The sequence below is a fragment of the Podarcis liolepis genome, assembly GCF_965112155.1.
Source record: "Podarcis liolepis genome assembly, chromosome: 16".
NCBI lineage: Eukaryota > Metazoa > Chordata > Lepidosauria > Squamata > Lacertidae > Podarcis > Podarcis liolepis.
Genome location: NC_139567.1, coordinates 11630016 through 11647465, shown reverse-complemented (window position 1 = coordinate 11647465; position 17450 = coordinate 11630016). Strand labels below are relative to the sequence as shown.

The following is a 17450-nucleotide window of genomic DNA, read 5'->3' as shown; positions in this document are numbered from 1 at the left end:
AGCCAATCAGAAGCCGTGGAAGCTCCGTAAGATGTTTGGGTTCTAAAAGAATGTTCACAAACCGGGTTTGCGGCGTCCGAGAGCCAAAACATCCGAGTTCCAGGGCGTTCGGGATCCAAGGTACGACTGTACGTTTAGACTTTAGGGCTCAGTGGTCCCTTCTTTGGATGGTAATGTGTATCATTTCAAGTGTAGTAAGTCAGCCCAGCTTCATTCTTCTGAATGGGACCCTTGACCTCTGCCCTCAAGTCCTGCCCTGATGACACCACTGCATTCACTGAGGAATACAGGTACATGGAAGATTTCTGTAAAATTTATTTATTTTGTCCTGCACATGTTTCTGCTGTTCAGGAACAGCAGGATAAAGGAGAGAGAAGAGCTCTTCTGCATAGCCCTTGGCTCTATATGGCAGGAGAGAATTGGATCCCAGTAGCAACACACAAGGAAGACTTAGAATCATAAAGTTGGGAGGGACCTTGAGGATCATCTAGTCCAACCCGCTGCAACGTAGGAATATGCAGCTGTCCCATACAGGGATCGAACCTGCAGCCTTGGCATTATCAGCACCACGCTCTAACCAAAAATACCTAATGATAGGATGAGATCTAGAGGTCCTCTCCTGCAGAGCGTGGTAATCGCTAGGTATATAAGAGGGTGAGACTCTGTCTTTTCACGCTTTTAACCTAAAATAGGCATTTTGGGACTCTTTGAACTGAAAGTTGCGTTGCAGAAATTCAGGAAGAGTGTGAAAACTGAAGGATAATTCCATTATGATCTGGCTGTGATCTGTCCAGGAAGTGTGATTTGGTTCAATTCACCTGAGAATGCAAACTGAAGATCCTCCTATGTGCCTGCACAGGTGTGCAAATTTCATGTCACATCCCTGAAATGTATCCTAAACTCTTTTCTCCTAAGGGGTAAAATTTTCAGTCTCCTTGATAGCAGAATAGTAGCAGAAGCTAGAAAATATTGGCTTGACGCCTTAAAATGTATGAGTGTGGGGTCGTCTTCTTCTTTTTAAAAAGAGAGAGAAAGAAATGTAATTATGCAGGTATCTCTCTCTCTCTCAAATCAGAAGTAAACTTTTTTTGAGGGTGGGAAGAATCAGGGAGCTGCTGCTGACACGTTTTGCAGGTTTCTACAATGAAGCACAATTTATAAATAGTTTTTGCAGAGGCATTAACATAATTACGGCTGTCGGGAGTTCGGCTTCAGCAGAGCTTGCTTGCAAAGGGTTGCCTTGTGGAGATGCCGATGTCTGTCCCTCTCTCTCTCTCTCTCTCTCTCTCTCTCTCTCTCTCTCTGTGTGTGTGTGTGTGTGTTGTTTGGACTGCAACAGAGCTGGCTTTCCTCGGGATCTGGTTACACGAAGCTTCCACAAAGGACCTTTACGCTAAGACCTATCTCACTAAAAACATATCCCTCCATGTAACAAGAAACCCAAAACCAAGCAGGATATTTTAAAACTGAAGCAATGAAGATTAGATTAACTCTCCTCCAAACTGGGCTCTTCTGTTATTATTTTTGGCTGGAATGTGGATGAAGGCAGCTGGCTCCAACGAGGGTCAGGAGAGTCAGTTTGGGTTTCAAATGTGGGGTGGGAAAGTGGGGCTTTCTCCCTTTGTTTCTTTTGGGGGAAGAAAGGGGAAAATGACAAGGATGGGTCTTTGTGTTCCTTGCATCAATAACTGGGCACAAAAGGTAAAAAAAAAGTTAAAGGATCCCTGGATGGTTAAGTCCAGTCAAAGACGACTATGGGGTTGCAGCGCTCATCTCGCTTTAAGGCCGAGGGAGCCAGTGTTCGTCACAGACAGCTTTCCGGGTCATGTGGCCAGCAGGACTAAACTGGTTCTGGCGCAACGGGACACTGTGACGGAAACCAGAGGGCATGGAAACGTCGTTTACCTTCCCGCCGCAGTGGTACCTATTTATCTACTTGTAATGGCGTGCTTTCGAACTGCTAGGTTGACAGGAGCTGGGACAGCGCAACGGGAGCCCACTTCATCTTGGGGATCCGAACTGCCAACCTTCTGACCGGCAAGCCCAAGAGGCTCAGAAGTTTAGACCACAGCTCCACCTGCGTCCTTATAAACTGGGCACAACACACCTTCGGGCTGGGCCTCTTCAAGCTTTCCTGCCAGCAGCGCTCCAAGCGGGGCTGGGATCTGCCCTTTTCTCACCGTGCCCTAGAGCAATGTCTATGCTCTGCCTCCACTGTCATAGGCTATATGTCCCTAAATATCAGTTGCTGGGAACCACAACTATTGTTGCACTTAGGTGCTATCATAGAATCAAAGAACTGGAGAATTGGAAGGGACTCCAAGTGTCATCTAGTTCAAATGCAGGAATCTCAACTAAAGCATCCATGACAGATGGATTAAATACCTTCCTCTCGAGGAAGTCCATTCTACTATCTGACAGCTCTTACCAACAGAAAGTTCTTCATGATGTTTAGGCGGAATCTCCTGTCTTGTAACTTGAATCTTCCAGAGCAGGAGAAAACAAGCTTGCTCCATCTTCCATGTGACAACCCTTTAGATATTTGAAGGTGTCCATCATATCTCCTCTCAGTCTCCTCTTTTCCAGGCTTCCAACTTTCCATAGACATCTGGTTAGCTCCTGGGAGAACTGGATGCTGGAGTAGCTGGGCCATTGATGGTTCAAAAGGCTTTTCTTACATTCCTAACATGGTTTCATTGGAAAACATCTTGGAAATTTTGAAATGGAGGTTTACACAGCCAGCTGCCCCATATGGAAGACCTGAGACCAGCTTCAGTGCTAGTGGGTCCTGTTGCTGGGATCCTGAGCCCCTGGTCATGACCCTGGCATAGCTCCAGGCCTGATTGGTAGAAGAGAAAGTGCAATCTTGTGCAGTAATGCTTTAGCGGGAAAGAGTTCTGACATTGTTACGGCATTTGTATCCTACTTCCCCTCCAAATTGCTCCAGTTGAAGTGCACACACCCCTCCGCCATCCCATTCCATCTTCTCAACAACGCTGTGAGGTAGGTTAGGCTGAGAAATGGTGCCTGGCTCAAGTCAGCTAGTGAACTTAATGGCTGAGTCGGGATTTGAAACTTTATCTCCTAGGTCAGGGGTCTGCAACCTTTAAGACAAAAAGAGCCACTTGGACCCGTTTCCGAAGGGAAAAAAAACTGGGAGCCGCAAAACCACTGCGACATTTAAAATAAATATATCTCCGGAGCCGCGATCTGACAGCGGGCGGGAAGATGACGTCGGGACGGTGCGTGACTAACGCACGCACCGCCCCCATGCGACGTCACAGCCAGTACAGCGCCCGCCACAGTGGGGAGTGTCGGGGCGCACAATGCGCCTCCTCCCCTCACTAGTATCCGCCCCGGAGCTGCGGCAAAGGTGTAAAAGAGCCACATGCGGCTCCGGAGCCGCGGGTTGCAGACCCCTGTCCTAGGTCCTAGCCCAAAACACTAACAGCTCCATCACTCTCACTCACATCTTACTGATACCCAGTGCCTTTTTTCTTGGAAAAAAGGTGTCAGTACTCACCAGGTTCATAGCAATCCACCTGCTACTGCCACTGCCCTTTTCACGGGGGGGGGGGTCATGGGAACCCCCCCAAATGTCTGCCACCCAATGGGCTGGCCAGGCAGCCAGCCAGCCAGCCACCCACCCACCCTGTCCGCTCATAGCAGCTGGCCTGCACTGTGCCTGTGCCGCTGCCTGACCGCACATGCGCAGGCTTGCGGAGGCTTCATCTCCCTCCCCCTCCGTACCCCAGACTTATTGTTTTCCCCTCCTTCCATGGCCCACCCACCGCCACTGCCACTGGCTAAAGAGTGGAAAAGTGGTGTGCATGCGCGACAGCCAAGCGCCTACGCTGTGGGTGCCTCCGAAGCCTTGTCCTGTTGCATGGCTGGGAAGCGCAAGGGGATAAAATCATTGATGCTTGCCTTGCCACCTAAACAACCTTTTCTTAGGAGCTGGGAGCATGGAATGGGGGAGGCAATAGTTGAATCATAGAATTGGAAGAGACCACGAGGGTTGTCACAAGATTTGGGCAGGGGGCAGAAAGCTGATGGTACTGAGTACTGCTGAGTGCCACCAGAAAAAGAAGAAGCTGATACCTAAAATTTGTTGTGGCATTGTAGAGTGAAGACGCTGCAAAGTGTTGAAAGTACCCTTGTATTCATTCTGATTCCTTTCTGGCCTTTTTAGTCGTGGTAGTCTCAAAAATAGTTTTATTGATGCACCCAAGCCAGGTTTTGTTTCCTTTGTGGTTGTCTTTAAAAGTTACAGCCAACTTTAAGAATCTCTTTATGGTATGCAGCTGATGGAAGTTGTCCATCAAAGCTTATGCAGCAATAAATCTGTTGGTCTTTAAGACGACACAGGACACTCTTGGCATGGCAATCTCTCTCTCTCTCTCTGAAAAGAAAATACCTGTGTTTGCTTTTGTGACTTGTGTTAAGGTTCTTCTTCCCTGAGGTTGATGGCATAGGCCTATAGAATTAACAGATTGCCTTGTTAAAAATTGGTTGCATGAGAAATTCCTGCATCGTGACACCCCTTGTCAAGGGACACACTTTATTTCCAAAAAGCGAGATTGGCGTTTTTGTTTTGTTTTGAATCTAATAACAAACAAATGGCGCACTGCTTTTAGTGTTGCCACCTTATGGATATTCTGGGTCCCAGCTCTGCTGAACTCTCCTGTCTATACCATGGTAGGGCAGAATTCAGGTGTGTGGGATCTGCCTTGTGTTTTGTTGGACCCCAAGATCCAGCAACAGGAGTGAGGTGCAGAAGGCAAACACTTGGCATGAATTGGTGCCTCTTCGCAGCTGCTGAACATCAGGGTTTGGGCCTTCAGTTTGTTCTGAAAAAGTAAGTACTATTAAAAGTGGAGCAATTCTGGAAGCACGCAAACCTCCCTGCTGCATGCCTTGGGAGGTAATAATGTGAAAGCTGGTCCAAAATGCTGTGGCTGGACTCCGCCAGCGCATAACATTGGTGCTTAAAAGCTCACACTGGTTGCTCACATGTTACCAGGCCATGATCAAGGTTTTGGTGTTAATTTTACAAGGCTCTTAACAACTTGGGTCCACGGTATCTTAAGGGCTGCCTGATCCCTTGTACCTCTACCTGATCGCTAAGATCTTTGGGGGAGTCTCTGTTGATCGTCTCCCAGGGCACAGCTGCATGGCTGACTAGGAGACACATTTACAGTCTTGTGAGCCCAAGGCTGTGGAATTCCCTCCCAACTGAGATTAGACAAGCACCCTCCTTTCTGACCTACAGACTCATGACAAAGAGCTTCCTTATTCCAGCAGACATTTTAAGGCAGTTTTGCTGTTCTTACGGAGTATTTTTTAATTGTTCTTATTTCCTGCATGTGTTTTTTCTAAAACATTTTTTTGTTTATGTACACTGCTTGGAAATTCTGACTTTGCAGTGATATATAAATATCTGAAATGAATAAATGAAATATTAAAGGTGGGGGAAGGAACGAAACCAAATCTAAAGCGATTTGTCCGTTCATACAGCTACTTAAGGAGATGGCAGCTCCCAAGACTATAGAGATCTGATTCTCTTCTTAGCAAAATTCACAGCTATTTGTTACCTCTCGTTTAACACTGTTGTTCAGGAAAGAGCCTTGGGGCAGTGTGTGTTTGAGGAGAGAGACTTTCAAAGCAGGGATACTATCTACTGGGAATGCCAATGCCCAGGAAAGATGTCAACGTGGCGGTTGGAAAACATTCATGTAGTTTTTATGCAAATAAAGGCAGTACCTAGTTTGCATAGTCTGAGAATTAGCTCAGGCTGCAGATTAAACCTGGTCCCGTACCAACTTCCTTTGGTGATGTGGGATGCAAGTGGCCCAGTTCTCTAAGGCAGTTCGTCTTAAATGGCTAATCTGTGATTCATTTCCACTCTAGAAGTTGGGAAGTTAGCAAGGCAAGAGAAAGTTAGGGCATGCTGGATTGCATCCAACCAACCTACTCAGAGTAGACCCATTGAAACGAATGGGGCTAAGTTAGCCCTGTCTATTAATTTGAGTGGGGTCTGCTGTAGCATATGACTCTCATTGGATACAACCCATTGACTTCCTCCTTTGCTAGAGAGATAGAATTAACCAGTAATGGGCAAACATCCCTTGGGTCAATATGAAGTGAATTCATTCTGCAGAGCCTAATCATTTGAGAAAGAAAGAAAGAAAGAAAGAAAGAAAGAAAGAAAGAAAGAAAGAGAAAGAAAGAAAGAAAGAAAGAAAGAAAGAAAGAAAGAAAGAAAGAAAGAAAGAAAACCCTTGAGAATAACTTCACTTTCTCCCAGCCCAGTTTGGGCCCATTGAATTCCCAATGAAATCGCATGTGTAACAGGGTCTGTGGTGTCCCCGGCACATGTATTTTTGTCACCTGCCTATTATTGCATTTATATCTCACCTCTTTCCCAAGGAGGTCAAGCAGCCATACATAGCTCCCCATGTTATCTGCACAACACTCCTGTGAGGTAGTTTCAGCCGAGACAGAGAGTGGCTTGGACCCCTGTCAACCGATGAACGTCATAGCATAGTGGAGAGTCTAAACCTGAAGGCAAAGAAACCAATAGCAGGTGAAGCCAGGGCCAGTGACTGTTTCGCCTCCATTCTATGATTCTACCACTTTCCTCTTTGCTGAGTTCTGCAAGAACAAAAGAGTAATAATAATAATAATAATAATAATAATAATAATAATAATAAGTATATCCCGCCCTCCCCAGCTGAAGCTGGGCTCAAAGTGGCTAACAACAACAAAAAAATCTGTCCATTTTGGTTCCTCTCGGCTTTTCATTTTTCCAATCTTTAGTTTGGTTCTTCTTATTTCTACATCAGCTTTCCATTTTTTTAATTAAAAAAAAACCTTCCCATGATACTTCACCATCCTTTTAGTACTAATTTCTCCTAATACGCAACATTCGCCTGCACTTTTGCCTAATATATGTGTTTCTGCGAAGCAGTTTCCGCAGATGTTATGCATTTTTTTGTATGTTGTTTCGCTAATACGTGTATTTTCACAAACACTTTACCCAAGTTTAGGCTTGTGCGTGTGTAAATGTTGCTGGGCTGGAGACTTCTCTGGAGACTTTCTCTGGAGACTTTTGCATTGCAAAATTCAGAGAGCCACGAATTTTGAAGGTGGGCTGTGTTTTGGTTCTTGTATTGTTTCACAAAGTGCAACTTAGGTGCAATTTGCCTTAAGATGCAGACTGAATTGAATTTCTCCTCCATCCTTAACTGGGGCTGAGGAGCTGGAAGCTGGCAGGCAGTGCCACCTCTTTGATCAGCCGCAAGTAAAAATAATTGTTATGTACTGAAGTTCTCACCCTGGGCCAGCAGGGAGATACTGTAGATAGTTTTCATTCAGGTCCACATATGCAAATAAGGGATTGAAAGTGACGTTCAGTGATTGGATAGTTACAGAAAGTTGTTACAGTTGCGTTGTACTGGAGCTCTATATAAGCAGTTCAGTTCTGTTCTGCCCTGTGAATAAACAAGAGCTGTTTGAAGAACTGCAGTGTCGTCTGATATGTTCACCCACAACTTAACAATAATAATATAATAATAATTTATTATTTATATCCCACCCATCTGGCTGGGTTTCCCCAGCCACTCTGGGAAGCTTCCAACAGAATATTAAAATACAATAGTCTATTAAACATTAAAAGCTTCCCTAAACAGGGCTGCCTTAAGATGTCTTCTAAAAGTCGGGTAGTTGTTTTTCTCTTTGACATCTGGTGGGAGAGCGTTCCACAGGGCGGGTGCCACTACCGAAAAGGCCCTCTGCCTGGTTCTCTGTAACTTGGCTTCTCGCAGTGAGGGAACCGCTAGAAGGCTCTCGGAGCTGGACCTCAGTGTCTGGGCAGAACAATGGGGGTGGAGATGCTCCTTCAGGTATACTGGTAAGAAGGCAGGCAAAGGAAAGCTGTCTGAAAGCTGGTTGGGGGGGCACTGTGTCCCACCCCCAATGGGCCAACCTGCCTGGTCCAACACTTGCAAACATTCCACTGCCCTGACTCATTTTTGCTAGGGCACCTCAACATCCATGCTAAGAGCTCGGGTACCCTGGGAAAATTATATTTCCCTGCTCGCCAGACTTTGAAGGAAGAGAAAAGAATTGCTTGATGAAGGCAGAGGGGAAGGCAAGGGAGAGGCTGCTGCTTCCTGGCTGTCAAGCTCCGTGTCTCAGTACCTCCATTATTAATGATATGATAGCTGCCAGAAGCTACTTCTGCATGTAAGAAAGCAAACTTCCTCCTCAGCCAGTAAAAGCATCCTTTTTACCCTTCCGTAAGTGCTAAGACCATGACTTATGCAGCAAGCTGAATTTTTGACTATGGCACGGTGGAAGAAATGGATTAACATTAAGAACCGGACATCTCGCCGGATTAAATATTTAATGTTAAAGTGTGATGGGCAGAGTTTCAAGGAGTGATGTGCTGGACCCTGCAAAGCGTATGGTTGTTGTTTTTTCTCTCCATCTGCTGCTGCTGTGGAATTTCCCAATAGCTGCAGAATAATGGTCTGTTGCAGTGCAGATGTCAGGAGGCGACGCGGCTCAAATCAAAATGTGATCTATTGCAAGAAGCCTCGGCTCCAGGACTATCATGTGCAGGAGGAGACAGCAGCTGTCTTCTGTTATTACTCATACAACGGAAAGTTGGGCCCAGCTCTCAAAGCTGGTCATATTAAATGTCAGCGGGGAAAGGATACCGCTATGTGCTCGAAAAAATGTCATCTCTTTAATCTTCGCCCGCATCCAGCAAGCGATTGGGCCCCGTTCGCTTATTTTCCTTGCACTCTTGCCAATGCATGTAGCAGGTTGGAGGCTGCCTATCTGAGGAACGCTGCCAAGATTGTCTGCTGAAGTATAACTTGTGTGCGAACAGAGGGAATGGCTGGTTAGGAAGTACAGGAGAATGAAAATTCTTGTTCTGTTTGTCCATTTTGCTCATAGTTTTGGAAGTACAACAGCAGGGATCATTCGGCTGGTAAAATAAGGGGTGGAGGAGTTGCATAGCATGATCTTTGCAGAGGTAACTCGTGTTCTGATTGACTGTTTGAGGGGAGTTTTCCTCTGTATGTTTCTTTGAATGTCTCCCTGCTATGTGCAAAGCCAGACTTAGGAAAGCCATAATCACCTGTTGCTTTCTTATTATATGCTGGTTTTGTTCAGTTTTGCTCAATAAAGTGTTATCAGGATTTCTTTTCTCTCTGGGCTCCATCTGTGTTAATTAAATGACATTGTGAATGTTGTAGAGAGCACTGTGAAGATGCTGTAGTTGGGCAGGCCCGGCAGGAGGAGTGGTCCACATTGTGTTCAGGATTTGCTTGGTTCTGTATACTTGCAGAATGCATGTTTTTCAAATCCTGTGTGATCTGTGAATTTGGGAGAAACCTTTGCCAGGTGTGTACCCAAACAGAAGAAGAAGAGTTTGGATTTGATATCCTGCTTTATCACTGCCCTAAGGAGTCTCAAAGCGGCTAACAATCGCCTTTCTATTCCTCCCCCACAACAAAACACTCTGTGAGGTGAGTGAGGCTGAGAGACTTCAGAGAAGTGTGACTGGCCCAAGGTCGCCCAGCAGCTGCATGTGGAGGAGCGGACATGTGAACCCGGTTCACCAGATTACGAGTCTACCACTCTTAACCACTACACCACACTAGCTCTCATGATTAAAATGGTTCTTTTAATCATGCAGATGAAAGTGTTGTGTGAAACATCCCTTGTGAAAAGTGTAAGTGTCAGTGAATTGGGCTGGAAACATGCATAAGAAGTCATTGAGGCAAGTCCTATAATCATCTGAGTCAACAATGTAGAATCTGTGGTCCTCAAGATGTTGCTTCCATTAACCCTGACAGTTGGCCCTGCTGGCTGGGGCCAATGGCAGTTGGTGTCCAATAACTTCTGGAGGACCACAGATTGTGGTCCGAGCAAATGGATGATTAAGATGTAGTCCTAGGACAGCAAGAATGCAATTCCTTTCTGATGTTAGTGCTCTATGCCATACGCACGCAGAACAACCAGTGCGGTTTAGTTCTTACAGTGTTGGGCTAGGATCTAGGAGATCAGGGTTTGAAATCTTACTCAGCCAAGAAGCTCATTGAGTGACCTCGGGCGGTTCAACATCTCTCAGCTTCGCCTCCCTCTCTGGGTTGTTGTGAAGATAATATGGAAAGGGAGAGAACCACGTGCTCAGCCTCCTTGGAGCAAAGCTTCATGAGGTGTTGGGGGCTGCACAAAATGAGGTTGGGGGCCACATTCTGCTCCCTGGCTGCTGGTTGGCCACCTGTGTTTAGGTTGCTGGTATCTGAAAAATGAAAAACTGTTTTTGAAAGAGCGTTACCCGGAACTGGTTTTCTGTGTGAGTATATTTTAAAAGATAAAGAAGCAGATTTAGGCTCTTCGCCGCCTTATATAGAATTGCCCTCACACTGATCTTGCTTGGAAATAAAGACAATAGCATGAAATATTATTGATTTAATTTCTTGTCTACCTTTCACCATAAGGTTCCAGGGTGGGTTACAGCAATTTAAAATTCAATATTAAAAACAATTTAACGGAAATTACTGTCACAGGACTAGGGTGGGTCCTGAAAATATATATCCTCTTGGCTGCCCAAGGCTGTGGGTCTGAGGCTGCTCATATGGAAATAATGCAGACCAAACTTCTTCGTTCGTGTGTGTGTGTGTGTGTGTGTGTGTGTGTGTGTGTTTCAGCCAAACCCTCCAAGTTGGAGAGTGGTTCCTTAGACACAATGAACTGCATAAAGTGAAAGAGGTTCTGCAAAGTTGGGGTAGCTTCCTGGGTCCCCTTTGGAAACTGGGAACCATAGGAAGTCCCAGAGACTCTTTTTCCCTGTCCCCCTGGTCCCAGAACTCCATGGGAATCTGATTATGAAGGTGTATAGAAATAAGGGACCCCTCTTTTCCGAGGTTAAACACTGTTGTGCTGGAAGGAGAGGCAATGGCGTTCATTTATCCAGTAAATCCCAGGCTGGTTTGGGGAGGTGCCTGGAACGGAAAGTCATTGGGCTAGTTGGAAATGGCTCTAGGGATCCAGCAGATGGCAACCTTCACTCTGATTCAACAGGAGACCTGTCACATGCCCGCCACACAGAAGACGATCTAGAATAAATAACTGCCCTCTTTCCATCCTTCCACCCCTTCTGGCTCCCCTGCTCTGTGCTGTTCAAGCTGTCGCCCTTCTAGGACATAACTGAACACAGTGGTACCTTGGTAGTCAAACGGCTTGGCTCCCGAACAAATCAGCTCCTGAACGCTGCAAACCCGGAAGTCAGTGTTCCAGGTTTGTGAACATTTTTTGGAAGCCAAACATCCGGTGCAGCTTCCGATTGAGTGCAGGAAGCTCCTGCAGCCAATTGGAGGCTCCGCCTTGGTTTCTGAACAGTTTCGGGAGTCGAACAGACTCCCAGAATGAATTAAGTTTGAAAACCAAGGTACCACTGTACCAAGGCTGTCCATGGTCACTGCTAATGGCTTTCTGCCCCTTTCTTCAACTAGTGTTTAACTGTTTCCATTGCACTAACCATTTTCTTCCTGGGTCTTTTTTCTTTTCTTTTTCCTTTTTTTAAAAAAATGATATTTATTAGAAGTTTAAGAATTACAGAAAAAAGAAGAAAAGAAAACAACAAAAAATTGACAATACATTACAATACATAAAAGAAAAAGCATAAAAAACAACACAACAATACAGCAAAAAAACAAACAATAACATTAAAACACACATCCAATGTTCCATATCTTTATCTTTCATTTACGTGTTTCATCGACCTCCTCACACCTCCCTTTTTGTATTCTAATTTAATTAATTGTTTCAGCATATTCTTTCCATCTTTCTCAATTTTTGTTATATAATTTATCTTAACGGTCTAACCTATTAATTAACTCAGCAAATCCTTTCCATCTTTCACTATATTCTGTCATTCAATTTACCTTAATTTATTTTAACCTTATCTTACCATAAAAAACCTTAAAACTTAATACTTATTTGTACATGACTCCTTATATCATTTCTACTAAAGCCAAATAGTTTCATTCCAACATTTTCCCTAATACTCGTTAATTTTACACTAATTCTCAAAATAAATTTTTAAAAACTTTCTTCCAATCTTCATCCAACGTTTCTTCTTCCTGGTCTCGGGTTTTGTCAGTCCTTCTTGTCCATTCCATCTAGTCCATCAACCTGGTGATCTTATGTCCGAGGCTCTTAAGTCTTTTCCATGTCCCTTCTGCAGATCTTCTTGTTTATACCTGCTTTTCTTTTCTTTTTCCTTTTCGATAACAATTTATTGATTTTCCAAAAATAACAAAACAAAAAACAACAACAGAAAAAAGGGAAAATATCATAAACAGATTAAACCATAATGTTTTTGGTTGACTTCCCTCCACTCCCCCTCTTGGTTCCATTATAATATACTTGTTTATGCACGTCCATAAAACCTTATATACATAACAATCCAATTTTAAAACCTTCATCTTATTACAAGTGACTTTTAGAAGTTATACTAATGTAAAAGTCTGTACACAAATCTTAAGAAATATGCATTGAGCAATTGTCCTTTTTTGTAATAATATGTCCTGCATAGTTCAGTCATTTATTTTGCCAATCTCCAATCTTCTTCTTTATCTTCTATGGTCGAGGCTTCTTCCTTCCATGAGGACTGGCTGGTCTTGGCCTGGCATCCAGTCTCGCATATCGGAACAGAGTCTTTCGTTCAAACAATCCATCAAGTCCTTTACATCTCAGTATCATAACTTCAATTTTTTAAAACAACAATCATTTCTCACATTTTCTTCAAATCTTTATATGTCTTTCCCCAGGCCTTTTTGACAATTTTACATTGCCACCACATAGGGCAGCGTCTTAAACCCTTTGCCCTCCCTTCTTGTTTCTTCTCTAACAGAGTCAAAGCCTCCCAAATCATTTCCCATCTTTATCAGTTAGGTCCTCCCATATCATTTCACATGAAATTCCATTTTTGTCTTTGACTATTTTTACTTTCCCAGGTATTTTCCTCAGCCTTCATTTGTCTACCAGTCCCACCTTGGTGCTTTGTGCTTTCACCTCTTTTAATCGTCTCGCAGCCTCTGAAATTTCCCTTTCTTTTTCTGTGTCTGGTTTCCAGCGTGGAACCTGCCTAGCAGAAAGAATGTCCATTGCAGATCCAATGCTGCTTCTGTCTCTACCCCAGAAGCAGGTGCGTTCCATACATAGGAGAATCGCGTTCGGCTGCCAGTTTAAATATAGGCATATCTCTCTGTGTCTGCACGCGCACATCTATATAGGGATCACTAATTTGCACTTCTGTTGGAAAAGGTGGCAGACATTCAAAATGACGTGATACATGTTTTGGTAGTGGGAGTGGTGGTGGATGCGGAGGGGTGCTGGAAATCAGCTGTGGTCTCAGCGAGTGGCTAGAGCAATGATGGCCAAACTTGGCCCTCCAGCTGTTTTGGGACTACAGTTCCCATCATCCCTGACCACTGGTCCTGTTAGCTAGGGATGATGGGAGTTGTAGTCCCAAAACAGCTGGAGGGCCAAGTTTGGCCATCTCAGGGCTAGAGGATCCAAGCTGAAAGTCATCTGCACTCATCCCAGGGTCTCCTGCTTCTTGTTTACTTTTGCTTTCAGCAGAGATGAGAGACCTCTGCCCTGGCATCCTAATGTGCCCCTTCCCCAGGCCTCTCTACATGGTCCTTGGAACTATTCCCTAGGTCACATTTCTTACCAGCTTTGGACGCTCCTTGAGTGTTTTCTTGGTGTTGGAACAAGCCTCTGAACTCTTACAGCGATGCTTGCCCGCTTGGATGGCAGATAGAGAAAGGTGTGTGCAGAAAAATGGCTGGCTGTACAATGGTAAAAATGATATCTGTTGCTCCTCTCATTCTTTCGTCTAACTCAGGGGTCAGCAAACGTTTTCAGCAGGGGGCCGGTCCACTGTCCCTCAGGCCTTGGGGGGGGGGCAGACTATATTCTGGAAAAAAAATATGAATGAATTCTACAAGAAAGAAGATTCCACCTAAACATTAGGAAGAACTTCCTGACAGTAAGAGCTGTTCGACAGTGGAATTTGCTGCCAAGGAGTGTGGTGGAGTCTCCTTCTTTGGAGGTCTTTAAGCAGAGGCTTGACAACCATATGTCAGGAGTGCTCTGATGGTGTTTCCTGCTTGGCAGGGGGTTGAACTCGATGGCCCTTGTGGTCTCTTCCAACTCTATGATTCTATGATTCTATGAGTCTATGAATTCCTATGCCCCATAAATAACCCAGAGATGCATTTTAAATAAAAGCACACATTCTACTCATGTAAAAACACGCTGATTCCCGGACTGTCCACGGGCCAGATTGAGAAGGCGATTGGGCCGCATCCGGCCCCCAGGCCTTAGTTTGCCTACCCATGGTCTAGCCCCATCCGCCACTGGCCCATAGGAACTTGTGAAGAAGGAGATGCAGCCCTTTGGCTGGAAAAGGTTCCCTAGCCTTAGCTGTGCAGCTTTCTCTCTGAAAGGCTGCCTAAATTGGCACATGCAATTTTTATGCAGATTTGTGCCCTAGGCTTTTTGAGGATCCAGCAGCGATCTGGACAGGATGGAATGTGGCTAAAAGACTAACAGACTGAACCACTGGAAGCAATGAAATTAGACTCTTGTGTCTTCTGTACGCTTAGTTAATGCCTCTCGGGAGTGCTACTGAAAGTGAAGGTCCCTGTTTTTTCTCTCCTTTGAAACCCTGCCCTGGTATATGCATTTTTCCTCCCCTTTCTGGCACAATAAAATGCATAGCATCAAATTGCAGGGAGTGTTAGAACTGAAATTGTATGCACAACTCTAAAAATGATATTTAGGAATGGTATCAAATTGGATTTGGGGGGTTTGGGCCACAGCATTCCATGTTGTCCATTTTCCCTCAGCCCGTTCCAAATGGGCTCCCTTTCCCTCAGGAAGTCATGTCCAACCAAAAGACATTAGGTTTTACTGGGTTTCAGGTCTGGCTACTGCTGCTCAAAGTTTATGATAGCATCCAGGGACATCAAATTAATGCAGCTGCCATGTTTTACCATGACAGCACTGGGCTTGCCAAACGTAGATAAACGTTACAACTATATCATACGCTTAAAGCACATGGCTTTCCTTAAAGAGTCCTGGGAATTGTAGTTTAGCTTTCATAGAGCTCCAGTTCCCAGGACCCTTAACAAACTACAGTTCCCAGGGTTCTTTGGGGGAAGCCACATGCTTCAAATGTATGGAACGGATGGTTGCATGCCTTTGGCTTCATTGACAAATTACTGACATTGTGATGGAAACCTTGTGGTTTGCTGACTAGCACTTCTGATGGCCTACAAGCAAGGCATTTATTCCTTTAATAATGTGCTGGCCCAAACAAAACAAAAAAACCCCATTTAATACCTATTTCCTCACTTAAATACTGGAAAAAGTTCTTTTCTATGGAGTGGCATTTTCAACACCAGCAGTTCCATGTAACCCACGTTCAAATCTCATGTAACCCACAACAGAAGGGTCATTTCTATGTTTTGTCCACTTAGAGATTTTTTAAAAATTTTCACTGTTGTTAAAGATAACGTTATTAAACAACAGAACAAACAAGAAAAACATTTCAGTGTTTTTCTCAATAGTGAACAAGTTATGGACCAACATTTACTGTACCTAACTTTCCTTGAAATTTTTATTCGGAATCCACTGAACTTTATCCTTTAACTCGATTGTATTCGTTCCTCTTGTTGATTTAGAAAATTTCCCTGGGTTTTTCCGAATGTCTTAAACCCCTTCTTAGCTGACAGCAGCAGATGACTTCATTGCCTTGCTAAAACCCCTTTTTATATTCGAATTACTTTTTGCAGGAGAGAGTATGCTCGCTTCTAATGTGCAAGTCTGTTTGGCACCTTCTGATTTCTCCAGACTTTCCAGAGAGCTGAGAATGTTGTTCTTTCCCTTTTATTTACATTTTGGGGATGTTTCCTTTAAAGAGGAATTTGTAAATCTTAGGAATGTAGCTGCTCTCTCTCTCTCTCTCTCTCTCTCTCTCTCTCTCTCTCTCTCTCTCTCTCTCTCTTTGTCTGTCTGAAGCAGCAGAATTCTCTCTTGAAAATGTCAGCAAACATTTAAGTCAGCTTAGACGGATATCCCCATGGGTGAGCCTTATTTGTCAATTACAATTCCATGAGAGATGCCAGTTGCTGTTGCTGCCTCTATACTAAATGTACTCGAGAATATGGGGATAATTTTCTGATGTCTTTGTTTTTCAGCTCTGCCTGCTTCATGACAGAACTCACTGTCCTTACAGAAAAAGGAATACTGCAAAATCTGTACAGTGGTACCTCAGGTTACATACACTTCAGGTTACGGACTCTGCTAACCCAGAAATAGTACCTCAGGTTAAGAACTTTGCTTCAGGATGAGAACAGAAATTGCGCGGCAGCAGCGGGAGGCCCCATTAGCTAAAGTGGTACCTCAGGTTAAGAACGGACCTCCAGAATGAATTAAGTACTTAACCCGAGGTACCACTGTATAGTTATTATGATGCTGTAGATACAGGGAAATATGAATCTTCATGTTTAAGAGGCTGTTTCTAGTCCATAGCGATTGTCTTTTGCAACATGAATTCCTCAGTGTTAGGCTTAAACACCAGAGGTGATTAGAAAGGGGGAGGGTAGGCATTACCAGATTTGAATACAGTGGTACCTCGGGTTAAGAACTTACTGTAATTCGTTCTGGAGGTCCGTTCTTAACCTGAAACTGTTCTTAACCTGAGGTACCACTTTAGCTAATGGGGCCTCCCGCTGCCGCTGCACTGCCGCCACACGATTCCTGTTTTCATCCTGCAGCAAAGTTCTTAACCCAAGGTACTATTCTGGGTTAGCGAAGTCTGTAACCTGAAGCGTGTGTAACCCGAGGTACCACTGCATTCCATATCATAGAGATATTTGTTGGTCAAGAGTAGGGATGGGAAATTCTGTCAGTTTTGATTTCTCCAAGTTCCTCAGTTTTGTAGTCTTAAAGTTTACTTCTCTAGCATCCGTTTGGGATTTTGTTTTGTTTCAAAAATGAAGTCCTCATGAAAACTGCATCCATATTTTAATCTGAATGTTTGCAAGCGATTTAACTGAATACAATGTAGTTCTTAATGTTATTTCCACTATCCTATGACATTTTATGCTCAATATGCCCTTAATATAGGCATCTTTGCACACTTTACCTGGCTGGAGTGCTGTGTTGCAAAATTCAGAGAAGAATTTGAAGGATGGTTTTGTCTTGCCTTGCATACTGTTGTGGGAAGTGAGAATTAGGTAGGTTTGTCTTTAAATGAGACCGTAACCCAGTTTATCCCCCTTCCCCTGCCAGGAGAAGATTCATGTGTTTGGTACTGCTGCACTGGAGTGCTGAAGAAGCTGAGTTTGGGT

The 17450-nt window shown here is 44.2% G+C and overlaps 1 protein-coding gene across 2 annotated transcripts in view; it reads left to right on the top strand.

Annotated features, from left to right (window-relative positions):
- Positions 1-17450, top strand: part of PKNOX2 (PBX/knotted 1 homeobox 2) — a 416847-nt gene that overhangs the window by 11432 nt on the left and 387965 nt on the right. Inside the window, exon 1 of one of the 2 annotated variants that reach the window (XM_083480583.1) lies at positions 5605-5735. The exons of the other annotated variant lie outside the window; for it this stretch is intronic. The gene's annotated coding sequence lies outside the window, so the exon portion shown is untranslated. Of the gene's footprint in view, positions 1-5604; positions 5736-17450 lie in introns of those variants that run through there. 2 annotated transcript variants of the gene reach the window in all.